Here is a 14,393-nt window from a genome sequence, read left to right as displayed (position 1 = left end):
GCTAGGCAGACAGCTGTGGGCTGATATTAATAGCCTAGGAAGGGGCCATGGGTATTGTCCCCCTCCCAGACTAAGAACTTCAGCTCTCAAACACCACAGAAATTGCACATCCATTATATGTGCCGATTATTGCACTTAGCCTCTGCTCTTCCCACTTTCCATGAGGCGGTGGCAAGTAGGGTAAAAGTATTGGGGTTAATGTCAGGTTTGTAATTTCAGCTGACATCAAGAAAAAGGGTTAGTAATGGAGATGCGTCTATAAGACACCCCCATTACTATCTCTATGTCAAATATAATAAGGCAAACACAAAGTAAAGTCCTTTATTTGAAAAAAAAACAACCAAAAAATGAAGAAATCCTCACCTGTCTGCCAATAATCCATTTCTGACAAGCCCAACTCAGCTACATCTGGATGCTTTACTGAGCGGTCATGTAGGGGGTGGTGCTGTTATGGACAGTAAGGAACACGCTGCCACTTTAAGAGACAGCACCCCCTTGTCTGGTGTGATGGAATGTTCTGCTCCCTCCTGCAATAGACTGTATGAATGAAATGCCCTGTGCTGAGAGGAGAGGTTGAGTCTTTAGAGCGTGTGAGCAAAAGCTGCTACGGAGAATGTCTGTGCTCGTAGCTGTGAAAGAGTAGTGCAGAGTAATCAGAGCCCTTGGGCAGCCCCGGTGGTGCTCGTCAAGAAAAAGGATGGTACCATCTGGTTCTGTGTAGATTACAGGAAACTCAATGCCTGCACTGTTCGAGACTCGTATCCGTTACCCTGCATCGAGGAATCCTTAGCAACTACGGCGAAAAAGCCTAACATATGATCACCAAGTGATCCCTTCCACTGTCAACATGGATCCAATAGAGAATAAGGAAGGTGCAAAATATGTGAAAATAGTATAAATTTATTAAGCACACATATATAAATACATATTGAACATTACGTAGCAAGGACAATACATAAATGTACCTACATGTACATAACAATACCCTAAAAATAGGGGGAGAGTAAGACAGGCTGTATATCAACAGAAAACCAAAAAGGACCACAATACCCCAAGAGTATGCATCACATTGGCTAACATGTATTTGATAGCATCTGAACCTAATGCCCATACAGGGCTGTATCACATGTCCAGATATAGCAATGTCCAATTTGGAGACAGTTGCTATCTCAGATACTACAGTTGAAGATTAGATCTTAAGTATGCCATATACCATAGAATAATAATAGGGAAATGTTGGTAAGATTATTGGCCACATTAGTGATCAACTAGTATAGCTATAGTGCCCATGAAGTGATTATATAGTCAAATACCAGCGCACTTCATGCACCATACCATAGTACATATAATGGTGTTGGTAAAGTTATAGCTACAATGATAGCCAAAACAACAGGATCTATATGGTGCCCATAAAATAATCATGTCCACTAATAGTAACGCCTACCATATAGAGTACTCATATTACCTGCAGCCATGATGCAACCCCAGGGAGTGGTCCTAATAGCGCACCTCGACGCGCGTTTCACTGCCCCCACAGTTTCGTCAGGGGGCAGTGAAAAGTAAGGATTTAATCAGCATTAAAGCACCCTTACATACATGCCATTAGTTTGAGGTATGAAATTCTAACAGTTTGGGCAATGCTCTACAGAAGGTCGCTTTTGGCGCCTGAGCTCAGATTGTATTTCTTCTCTTATTTATTAGAATTGCAGCATAAATTAATGTCTTATTCCCCAACCCATGAGCTCCACAGGTTCTAGACCAGAATGACAAAATGGATCAATCAAATTATGCATCTCACTCATTTAGGAGAAGATTGCTTTCACAATTAATTTCCAAGATAATTTCTCCAGCAGATTTTTAGATGACTGCAAAGCTGCAGTTTCCTAATATTCTGTCATTTGACTTCTCGTATAATTCAATGAATTAATCACAGAAAAAAAAATGATGTTTTCAGTCAATGTAACAACTCTCAGTGAAGGTGTTACATGTTATCTGATTGCCTGAATTCATTTTCTGTTTTAATTGGTTCACCGTGGTTTTCATAAATTACAGCAACTCTTTGAGTGACTATAAATTTAAATTATATATGCTTTACTTCTTCTGCAGATACATACAAAAAAATGTGATGAAGCTGGAAATATTCACCCCCACCCCATGAGAGAAAAATACATTGTATTTTTGCAAAAAAAAAAGGTGCAAAAAGCCCAACAAAAACAACTACAAAATTGCACCAAAAATGTTGATAAATAGTAACTGTGTGGAGAATTATTTAGCAAGTTGTATTTTAGAGGATTATTTTTATTATTGATCAACAACTATGTTCTCAATCAACCCAAAATATTCATAAATATCAAAGCTTAATGTTTTTGGAAGTTGGAGTGGGGTTTTTAGATTTGCCACCACAGCCTCCCAGACACTGTTCCGAGAGGTGGACTGTTTTCCCTCCCTGTAGATCTCACATTTTATGAGGGACCACGGTTCTCTATGGGGTTCAGATCAGGTGTACAAGGGGGCCATGTCATTATTTTTTTTTCTTTGAGACTTTTACTGGCCAGCCACACTGTGGAGTAGTTGGAGGCATGTGATGGAGCATTGTCCTGCATGAAAATCATGTTTTTCTTGAACGATACCAACTTCTTCCTGTACCACTGCTTGAAGAAGTTGTCTTCCAGAAACTGGCAGTAGGTCTGGGAGTTGAGCTTCACTCCATCCTCAACCCGAAAAGGTCCCACAAGTTCATCTTTGATGATACCAGCCCATACCAGTACCCCACCTCCACCTTGCTGGTGCCTGAGTCGGAGTGGAGCTCTCTGAACTTTACTGATCCAGCCTCTGGCCCATCAATCTGGCCCATCAAGAGTCACTCTCATTTCATCAGTTCATAAAACCTTTGAAAAGTCAGTCTTAAGATATTTCTTGGCCCAGTCTTGACGTTTTATATTATGTTTCTTGTTCAAAGGTGGTCGTTTTTCAGCCTTCCTTACCTTGGCCATGTCCCTGAGTATCGCACACCTTGTGCTTTTTGTTACTCCAGTAACGTTACAGCTCTGAAGTGTGGCAAAACTTGTGGCAAAAGGCATCTTGGCAGCTTCACGCTTGATTTTCCTCAATTCATGGGCAGTTATTTTGCAGCTTTTTTGCCGAACAAGCTTCTTGCGACCCTGTTGGCTATTTGCCATGAAACGCTTGATTGTTCGGTGATCTCACTTCAAAAGTTTGGCAATTTCAAAACTGCTGCATTACTCTGCAAGGCATCTCACAATTTTGGACTTTTCAGAGCCCGTCAAATCTCTCTTCTGACCCATTTTGACAAAGGAAAGGAAGTTGCCTAATAATTAAGCACACCTTATACAGAGTTTTGATGTCATTAGACAACACCCCTCCTCATTACAGAGATGCACATCACCTCATTTACTTAATTGGTAGTTGGCTCTCAAGCCTGAACAGCTTGGGGTAGGACAACATGTATATAAAGTATCATGTGATCAAAATACAACTTGCCTAATAATTCTGCACACAGTGTATATTAAAAGGGTAACATTGAAAATTTGTTGTTAAAAAAAGAAGCAGCTGTGTAATTTACCTATTATTAAAAATATTTGCCTTTTTCACGAGCCAAGTGATTTTTTAATGCAGTTTATTAGAGGAGCTAATTTTATAGGAAGGAGTTTTTCTATAGAGTTTGAATGTGCTGCTCTTAAGCTGGCTAGCTTTAGTGCCCCTGCTCACCTCCTAAATTCTAAGGGGAGTGCAAAGTTTGGAGTAGAGGGTGAGGCAAGATCATACTGCTGGATTGCAAACTATCAGGCACAGATCGCCCCTGGTGAGATGGTTTTGTAAGGCATGTGCCGGGATCGTGCAAACATCCCTTGTTCTCATGATGGTATATATAGCTATTTATATAGTATGTTGTATATATGTGCATTACTGCTGTGTATTTACTAAATTGTGTTTTGTACATTCACTGTTAACTAGGGAAAGTGAGTGGTTGGCGACTAGATAGGGGTATAATGCTAAAGGGGAGTATTACCTCAGAATGGCCACTACATGGGGCATAGTAGAATATGGAAAATAGTTACGGTACACATAGGAGGGGCACGGTGGGATAAGTCAGGAAGGACTTCCTGACAGCAGTCAGTCGGAGCGAGGGCGCCCAGTAGCTCAGGAGGGCTGGCTAGCCCTGGGCAACACCGTGTCACGCAATGTTCAGCTCAAGCCAAAGGCCCAGCATATAATATCTGGACCAGGATTGCTACAGAGGGATCTACAGCAGTGCATCAGGGTGGGCACTGAAGACTAAGTGGGTCTGCAGTTGCCACCAGAAGACTAAGCAGTACAGGCAGGTCACCGAGCATGTGGCAGCTTATTGCGTGGGTGGATTCCCTCAGGACTAGTGCGAAGCCATCATGGGGTCCTTCTAATGGATTAAGTCTGCACAGGGTAGACGCTGAGGATATAGAAGGTACCATCCATCCCGGAAGCGGGCTTAGTGACAGAGAGAGAAGGAAAGGGATAGAAGAGAAGTTGTATTTTGTGAACCCTGATGATGATGCTGGAAAGAATATGAATATGCTGTGTACAAGTCTCAGTAAAGTTGCCCCATTTAAAGTTGAACTGGACTGATTCCATCATTCCTAAAGTGGATCCTGAAGTTCTCCAGAAATGTACAGAGGACCCTGATGGAGCTGTGAAAGGCATGCTGACTGATGGGCAGCTGTTATGATCCTGGTGGTAGGATCTCAAACTGACCTGACACATATACCCTGAATATATAGGACAAGTTCTGGGGATGTGGAAGCTATACTGACCGCAATCCTGATCCTATCCAAACACACTAAAGGCAGCTGCGGAGCATTACCTGAAAACCTAGACGCCTCGTCACAGCCTGAGAAACTGACTACCCCTAGAGAGAAAGCAAAGACCTCACTTGCCTCAGAGAAATATCCCCAAAGTTTTAGATAGCCCCCCACAAATAATAATGGTGAGTTAAGGGGAAAACACAAACGTAGAGATGAAACAGGTTTAGCAAATGAGGCCCGCTAATACTAGATAGGCAGATAAAGATAGGTGTCTGTGCGGTCAGTACAAAAACTATCAAAAGTAAACCACGCAGAGAATACAAGAACCCCCACACCGACTCACGATGTGAGGGGCGCACTCTGCACCCCAGAACTAACCAGCAAGCAAAAAATCACATGAAAGCAAGCTGGGCTGAACTCATCATATAATGAGAAACGTTTTCAAGGAAATAATGAGAAACTGAACAAGCAAACTTAGCTTCTCATAGCAGGAGACTGGTCACAAGGAATATTCAGGAGAGCACAGGATCAGGACTGAATACACCGACAGCAGGCGACAAGTAAAGGTCCAGGTGAGTTAAATAGGCCCAGCCTAGCAGGAGATGAAACAGCTGAGCCCAGCCATATCGCTAAAGGCCACCAGAGGGAGCCCAAGAACAAACTCACACAGTACCACTCATGACCACAGGAGGGAGCCCGAGAACGGAATTCACAACAGGCAGCGTGTTTATGTGATGGGAGGCCAGGGCACACTGTTGCAGATGCTGGTGGCCACAACTACTGCCCTGTCCCTCCCTCATAGTTTCACTGAGCTGCTGATAAGATTGAACACAGAGACCAAAGGCAACGACACTGTGGGCAAGACTTGCTGGAGGACATGTGGAACAGTGAGGACCAGGAAAGGAGACAGGCAATCGAAACAGTGCACAGAAGACAGGGCCAGGAGTGACACACACAGAAAGTGATCATGAATAGACAGTCCAGGACTAGCAGAAGTCTTTGCAATGCAAATAAGTCTTAAGAGGAGTTAGTTATGCTTACAGCAGATGAAGGCTTAATCAGGAAACAACTGGATAATGGAAAACCCCAAAGCACACAGTAACTGAATGCAAAGCTAATATCATGCTCCTTTGTTCGAACCCTCTAGCCTGTGTTTTGTGGTCTGTTTCTCTGTCCGCCACAACAAACACACCATTTTCTCTGTGTGTTCAAGTTCTGATATTCTGGCTTTTAGTCTGTTTAACATAACAATTGTGTTTTCATTTGTCTGCCCTATCACCTTTCTGGTAAGGGTTTATATTCTGTCCCCCTGCTGGCATTTCCAGGTGGTGATAGTTTCTTGTGGGTGTTCCACCATTCTGCTGTAGCTTAGCACCTTTCTGCCATCGGATCTACTATTCCATCCATGCGGCTTAGGACTTACTTCACACGGGGGGGGGGTGCACGGCTAATTACGGCCCGGTGTCAGCTGATTCTCGCAGCTGACACCTGGCACTAGGTGCCAGGAGCAGACCACTCCCGTCACTTTAACCCCCAGAATGCTGCGATCAAACACGATCGCAGCATTCTGGGTAGCAGGCAGAGGGCTAACAGCCCCTCTACTTTTGGATCAGAGACCCCGCGGTGTGACGCGTGGTCCCTATCGCTGCCAAGTAGACCTGATGTCCTCATGACAACATCCGTGTCTCCAGAGCTGAGAAACTTCCTGTCATGCGCGGTGCATGTCAGGAAGTCTCTCAGGTCAGTGTACATAAACTGCAGCGCTGACAGCTTCTATAACGTGCAGATGCTGCTTCATCTGCATGCTATAGAAGCGATCAGCCTGCAAAAAATGATTGTCGTGTAAAAGCTAGAACAAAGCAAACATTTTTTTTTAAATAATTTTAAAAATATTTTACAAAAAAATAATAATAAAAAATCAATATTTATTCTATTACTAAATAAATATTTGAATGAAAAAAATATCTAAACAATAAAAGTACACATATTTGGTATCGCCGCTTCCGTAATGACCCAACCTATAAAACTGTCCCACTAGTTAACCCTTCTAGTGAACACCATTAAAAAAAGGCAAAAAACAATGCTTTATCATCATACCGCCGAAGAAAAAGTGGAATAACACACGATCAAAAAGACGGATGTAAATAAACATGGTACCACTGAAAACGTCATATTGTCCCACAAAAAACAAGCCGCCATACAGCTCTACCACCAGAAAAATAAAAAAGTTATAGCTGTCAGAATAAAGTGATACAAAAACAATTATATTTTCTATAAAATAGTTTGACCCGAAGAATAAAACTGCCTTATCAATTTTACCACACAAGGAACTTTATAAATGCCCCCCCCCAAAAGAAATTCATGGATTGCTGGTTTTTGCTCATTCTGTCTCCCAAAAATCGGAATTGAAAGTGATCAAAAAATATCATGTGCCCGAAAATTATACCAATAAAAATGTCAGCTCATCCTGCAAAACACAAGAGCTCACATGATTCTGTGGGCGAAAATATGGAAAAAATATAGCTCTCAAAATGTGGTGATACAAAAACTATTTTTTGCAATAAAAAGTGTCTTTTAGCGTGTGACAGCAGCCAAACATAAAAACGCCTCTTTCACACATTCTGATATTTCCAGTACTGAAGATGTCGGTGTCCATGTGTGCAATACATGCGGCACACATGTGGCATGTGTGTGTCGCATCAGTACCACATGGACGGGTGGCCAAGGAAGAAGCATTGCAGTAAGCGCTGTTCCCCGATGCCCGGTGCTGAACACAGCTCTCATCATTCTCCCCTGCTCTGCCAGCAATTGGCAGGAGCAGGGGAGAATGATGAGTTACATTTAACCCCTTAACGTCCACCGATACGCCTCTTAACGGCATCAGTTAAGGGTACTTAAACCACTGCGCCGCTTTTAACGGCGCTGAGATTTAAGGTTATAGTGCCCCCTAGTGTCAGAATTTGTCCAGGGTCTTAGCTGCCGGGGGTAACCAAGACCCCAGTGAACATGATTCCGAATGGTTTTTACCGACCCTGGTGTTGAGATCGCCGTTATTAACGGTATAAGGGCGAACGCAAAAAAAATGTATTTATTTCCATTTTCCCATTAGGGTTAGAGTTGGGCTAAAGTGAGTTGGGATAAAGTTAGGGTTAGGGTTGGGGCTAAAGTTAGGGTTAGAGTTGGGGCTAGAGTTAAGGTTAGGGTTTGGATTACTGTTATGGTTGGGATTAGGGTTAGGGTTGGGAATAGGGTTAGGGTTGGGATTAGGGTTAGGGGTGTATTAGGGTTAGGTTTGTGGTTAGGGTTATGGTTAGGGTTGGGATTAGGGTTAGGAGTATGTTGGGGTTAGGGTTGGAGTTAGAATTGGGGGGTTTCCACTGTTTAGGCACATCAGGGGCTCTCCAAACGCGTCATGGCGTTCGATCTCAATTCCAGCCAATTCTGTGTTGAAAATGTCAAACGGCGCTTCTTCCCTTCCTAGCTCTGCTGTGCCGAAACAGTAATTTACCCCCACATATGGGGTATCGGCGTACTCAGGACAAATTGGACAACTTTTGGGGTCTAATTTCTCCTGTTACTCTTGTTAAAGAAAGGGGTGAAAAAAGATAATTTTTGTGAAAAAAATATGATTTTTTATTTTTACGGCTCTACGTTATAAACTTCTGTGAAGCACTTGGTGGTTCAAAGTGCCCACCACACATCTAGATAAGTTCCTTAGGGGGTCTACTTTCCAAAATGATGTCACTTGTGGGGGGTTTCTACTGTTTAGGCACATCAGGGGCTCTCCAAATGCAACATGGCTTCCGATCTCAATTCCAGCCAATTTTGCATTGAAAAGTCAAACGGCGCTCCTTCCCTTCCGAGCTCTGCCATGCGCTCAAACAGTGGCTTACCCCACATATGGGGTACCAGCGAACTTAGGACAAATTACGCAATGACTTTTGGTGTCCATTTTCTCCTGTTGCACTTGGGAAAATAAAGAAAATTGAATCTGAAGTAAAAAAAATTTGTGAAAGAAAGTTAAATGTTCATTTTTTTAAAACATTCTAAAAATTCCTGTGAAGCACCTGAAGAGTTAATAATCCTCTTGAATGTGGTTTTGAGTACCTTGATATGGTGCAGTTTTTAGAAAGGTGTCACTTTTGGGTATTTTCTATCATATAGACCCCTCAAAGGGACTTGAAATGTGATGTGGTCCCTAAAAAAAAATGGTATTGTAAAAATGAGAAATCGCTGTTTAAATTTTAACCCTTATAACTTCTTAACAAAAACTGGTTCCAAAATTGTGCTGATGTAAAGTAAACATGTGGAAAATGTTACTTATTTAGTATTTTATGTGACATATTATTATTTTATTATTATTATTATACATTTTTATAGCGCCATTTATTCCATCGCGCTTTGCATGTGAAATGGGTAAATATAGACAAATACAATAAACATGAGCAAAAAACAAGGCACTAACAGGTACAGAAGGAGGGAGGATCCTGCCCACGAGGGCTCACAGTTTGCAGGGGATGGGTGAGGATACAATAGGAGAGGGTAGAGCTGGTTGTGCGGTGGTTCAGTAGGTTGAGGATCACTGCAGGCTGTAGGCTTGCCGGAAGAGGTGAGTGTTTGGGTTCTTTTTGAAGGTTTCTATAGTAGGTGAGAGTCTGGTGTGTTGGGGGTAGAGAGTTCCAGAGTATGGGGGAAGCACGGGAGAAGTCTTGTATGCGGTTGTGGGAAGAAGAGATAAGAGAGGAGTAGAGAAGGAGATCTTGTGAGGATTGAAGGTTGCGTGTAGGTAAGTACCGGGACCATGTCACAGATGTATGGAGGAGACTGGTTGTGGATGGCTTTGTATGTCATAGTAAGGGTTTTGAACTGGAGTCTCTGGACGATAGGAAGCCAGTGAAGGGCTTGGCATAGGGGAGAGGCTGGAGAATAACGGGGAGACAGGTAGATTAGTTGGGCAGCAGAGTGTAGGATGGATTGGAGTGGTGCCAGAGTGCTAGAGGGGAGGCCAGAGAGTAGTAGGTTGCAGTAGTTAAGGCGGGAGATGATAAGGGCATGCACTAGTGTTTTTGTGGTTTTGTGGTCAAGGAATGCGCTGGTACGGGAAATATTTTTGAGTTTGAGACAGCAGGAGGAGGCAAGGGCTTGGATATGTGGCTTGAAAGAGAGGGCAGAGTCAACGATCACCCCGAGGCACCGAGCATGCGGGACTGGGGAAAGTGAGCAGCCACTGATATTGATCGATAGGTCTGGTGGAGGGGTAGAGTGAGATGTGGAAAGATGATGAATTCTGTTTTGTCCATGTTCAGTTTTAGAAAGAGAGCAGAAAAGAAGGCCGAGATAGCAGACAGACAGTGTGGGATTTTGGTGAGTAAGGAGGTGAGGTCAGGTCCGGATGGGTAGATCTGTGTGTCCCAGGCCAAAGGTGTAGATGGAGAAGAGTAGGGGACCTAGAACTGAGCCTTGAAGAACACCGAAAGATAAGGGGCGAGGTGAGTAGGTGGTGTGGGAGAGGGAGACACTGACAGTTCAGTCTGTTAAATATGACGAGATCCAGGACAGGGCCAAGTCTGTGATGCCAAGAGATGATAGTATCTGTAACAGGAGGGAGTTGTCCACAGTATCAAAGGCAGCAGAGAGGTTCAGGAGAAGGAGGACAGAGTAGTGTCGCTTGCTCTTGGCGGTTAGTAGGTCGTTGGTGACTTTAGTTAGGGCAGTTTCAGTTGAGTGATAGGGGAGGAAGCCAGATTGTAACCGGTCATAGAGGGATTGCAATAGGAAAGGTGGGAGGACAGTTCAAGATGGACATGCTGTTCCAGTAGTTTTGAGGCATAAGGGAGAAGAGATATTGGGCAATCGCTAGACACAGTGGATGGGTTGAGGGAGGGCTTTTTGAGGATGGTATGTTTGAAGGATAAGGGCAAGACACCAGTTGTGATTGAGAGGTTGAAGAGGTGTGTTAGGGTTGGGATGAAGACTGTGGCCAGGTTAGAGATGAGGTGGGACAGGAGCGGATCAAGTGCGCAAGTGGTGAGGTGTGAATTTGACAGGAGGGTGGAGAACTGATCTTCTGTCATGGTGGAGAAGCTGGTTTTGGAGGAACAGGGTTCAGCAGCACATATCTCTGTGCTTTAAGGTCATGAAAATTCAAAGTTGGGAAATTGTGAAATTTTCAAAATTTTTGCTAATTTTCCATTTTTTCACAAATAAACGCAAGTCATATCAAAGAAATTTTACCACTAACATGAAGTACAATATGTCACTTGAAAAGAATGTCATAAACACCCATGGAAGCATTCCAGAGTTATAACCTCATAAAGGGCCCAGTCATTAACATGCAAACCACCCTTGGGGGTAAAAAGGTTAAAGTGAACCTGTCAGCAGGATTGTGCAAAGTAACTTACAGACAGTGTCAGGTTGGCGCCGTTATACTGATTAACATGATACCTTGGTTGATGAAATCCATCTTGAGGTTGTTTTTTAATCTTTATTTTCAGTTTTGAGTTAATGACATGCTCATGCTCCAGGGCGACCTGTGGGGGGTCTTCATGTGGTGCTCTGATTAGATATTAATAATGCAGTCTGCTGACAGGTCACTGATCCCTCACTGACCTGGCCCCTAGTTTGCATAATGAATACATACATGCTATAGAAAAAAACATAACACGCTTCTGCGGTCAGGTGCCAGCTGTGGCACCTGCACTGAAGCATAATCGCATGTTTAGTGTCCATTTAATAAGTATTCTTGATGTTATTGAGCAAGTATAAAAAAAATCAAAAAGGAAAAAAAAATCAATTTGAAAATGGCGCCACCCGCGCTTGCTCAGTAGTAGATATCATTGACACAAAGATGAAAATAAAGATTAAAAAACAACCAGAATACGGATTTCATCAACCCAGGTATCATTTTAATAAGCGCTGACCTGACACTGTCTGTAGGTTACTGTGCACTACCCTGCTGACAGGTTCCCTTTAAAGCCAGTCAGTGAAATTCTAGCTAGGGTTTATCTCCTTGCTGTTTCTGTTCTTTACTCTGCATATATCTTCTGTTTCTTTTTTAGGAAGTAGGCGGTATATAATCTAACTGTATGTACTTTATACTTCACTTCACTTTGTATTTTTTGATTTGCCTTGATCACTCTGGCATCTTTTTTTTCTGCACACTTCCTCTTTTGTAGGTAATTTACAGTCTGCTCTGCCGTCTTGTTGCATAGGTCTGTCGTAGCTGTTTTCGCTCTGACCCAGAGTCAGTACGTCAGATCACCAGTGAGGCCTAATTGTGGAATTACGCCCGTCATTTTACAAGCGCGCTTGGAGACAAAAAGACACCTCACACATATCCTGTGAGCAAGTCACTTTTATCTGATATATTAAAAGCCAAAGCAATGTTTTATACCATTTACAACAAATGCATTTCAATGTAACTCATGTAGCCCCCACCATCACTCAGGGTCATACTTTATTTACCATAACCCAGAACATGTTGCTGACTATTAAGAACATACATTGATAAGAAGTATAGTCTCCTTGAAAGGAGACCATCAGACTACTGCGTCAACAGATTCTAGTAATTCTAGCAATTAAAGGCAAGAGGCACTTAAAGGCAACCTATTAACTTCTATATCAATTTCCCCCTTTTGTAAATGGTATAACCTTTGCTACGGGGTCAGCTGATGTCCACAAAGGAGCTACTGTCTCATGGGTCTAGTACCCACAAGGGGAGAAGTCCTACCTGCTTCGCCCATCCACCCTCAGTGTGGACACTCACCACCCCCGTCAGCAGTGGCCATACGGGGCCTATGATACTCTACAGAAGGTTCAGCCTTAGGTAATACATATATTAGTGCTTTTGTGGCTACATAAAACAATAAGCAAAGCAACAAAATTTGCATACAAAGTCTTTAATATATCAAAAATAATCCATCCCTCTAGGCCGCTAAACCAATCGGCTGGAATTAAAAAGGAGTCTCTATATTGTATGTCTTATTAAGAACCTTAAGGAACCTAGAAAATCTGAGTCCAAGTCTCATCGGGTATGCTGTGTGGTGTTAATACCTTCCTTGGCTCCTGGGGTAAGGCTAAGTACAGCATAGTCCTTGCAGATACAGGGCTGTGTGTACAGATCCAACAGTGTTTGTCCTTCCGCGTCTTTTGTAAGAAAAGCAAGATGTTGAATAAGTTGCTGTCCTTGTCAACATTTAAAAGTGTATCCAGTGTCTCTGTGAGGTGCAAACATCCTACCACTGCCAGCAAGGTGATTAGGAGAACCGTCATTCTGCTGGTGAAAAGATCTTTTTGCAGTGACTGGCATGGATCCAGGTGGGCTTTCCCTCAAGTTTCCCTGAGGTAAATGTGGTCAGCTGGACTTTAAAATGGACCGTCAAACCGTGGATCTAGGCTCCTTCTCACGTGTCTGTGTATGACCACCCAATCACCTGGATTCAGCAGATGTGCGTCTGCACTGGCATTAAGATCTGGAATGGATGAAAACACATGTTTATGCACCACATTAAGTCTTTTCTGCAGGGCTGGACATGGGCTGTCATAGCACCGTGTTGCATTTGTAGCACCTGTGGGAAGTACAGACCAGTCTCTGGCAAACTACCAAACAGGACTTCAAAAGGAGACAAGCCTGTCTTTCTATTTTGAGTGTGTCTGACTGACAAGAGTGCAAGAGACAAGCACTCTACCCAGTTCTTTCCTGTGTCTGCCATGGCCTTTGAATTTTCAGTTTAAGTGTCCCATTTAGTCTTTCCACTTTCCCACTACTTTGTTGTCTGTATGGTGCATGATATGCTTGCTGTACTCCCAGGGCCTGCATGACTTCCCTCATTATTTCTCCCGTGAAGTGTGTACCCCTATCACTCTCTATGGTCTCTGGACACCATACCTGCAGATAAGTTCTTTCATTAGTTTGTCTGCAGTCGCTTTAGCATTTGCACATTTTTACCAGATAGGCTTCCAGCCAACCAGAGAAGAGATCTACACATTCTAGGACATTTTTCACACACTCCTACCTTGGGTAGCTGTATGTAGCCAGTCTGCAGTCTCTGAAACAGGTAGAGAGGCCTGGGTGTCGCTTTCTTAGGGATTTTTGCTGTTTTACCAGGGTTGTGCTGTGCACAGATGAGGCATGACCGTACGAGCTTTGCTGCTGCGTAACTGAAACCAGGAGCGATCCAGAAGGCATCTACCATGGACACATGTGACATTTTGAGGTGTGAGTGGGGCCAAGTGTTGCTTGTGCCATAATTAGGAACAGGGACCTTGGTATATACAATTTATCCTTATTCTCCCAAAACTCCTTTTGAGTTCAGCTCAGCTCCCAGTTCCTTCTCTGTTTGGGCAGCTGGAGGGATTTCAGGACATCTAGGCTCAGTGTGGCTGGAATACGCTCACTCTCCGCCACCGTCCACTGCTCCCTAGGCCGCCTTGCTGCTACTTTAGCAGCTTCGTCCGCCCTTCTGTTGCCCTCTACCTCTACAGAGTCACCGTCCATGTGTGCTGTTACCTTGAGGATGCCAACCTGGACTGGTAACGTCAATGCCTCCACTAATTGTTTCACCAGCTCTGCATTTTTAATAGGCTTACCGGCTG

Source organism: Ranitomeya variabilis, chromosome 3, assembly GCF_051348905.1.
Source record: "Ranitomeya variabilis isolate aRanVar5 chromosome 3, aRanVar5.hap1, whole genome shotgun sequence".
Classification (NCBI taxonomy): Eukaryota; Metazoa; Chordata; class Amphibia; order Anura; family Dendrobatidae; genus Ranitomeya; species Ranitomeya variabilis.
The sequence above is the reverse complement of the archived record's forward strand: the minus strand, read 5'-3'. Positions refer to the sequence as shown.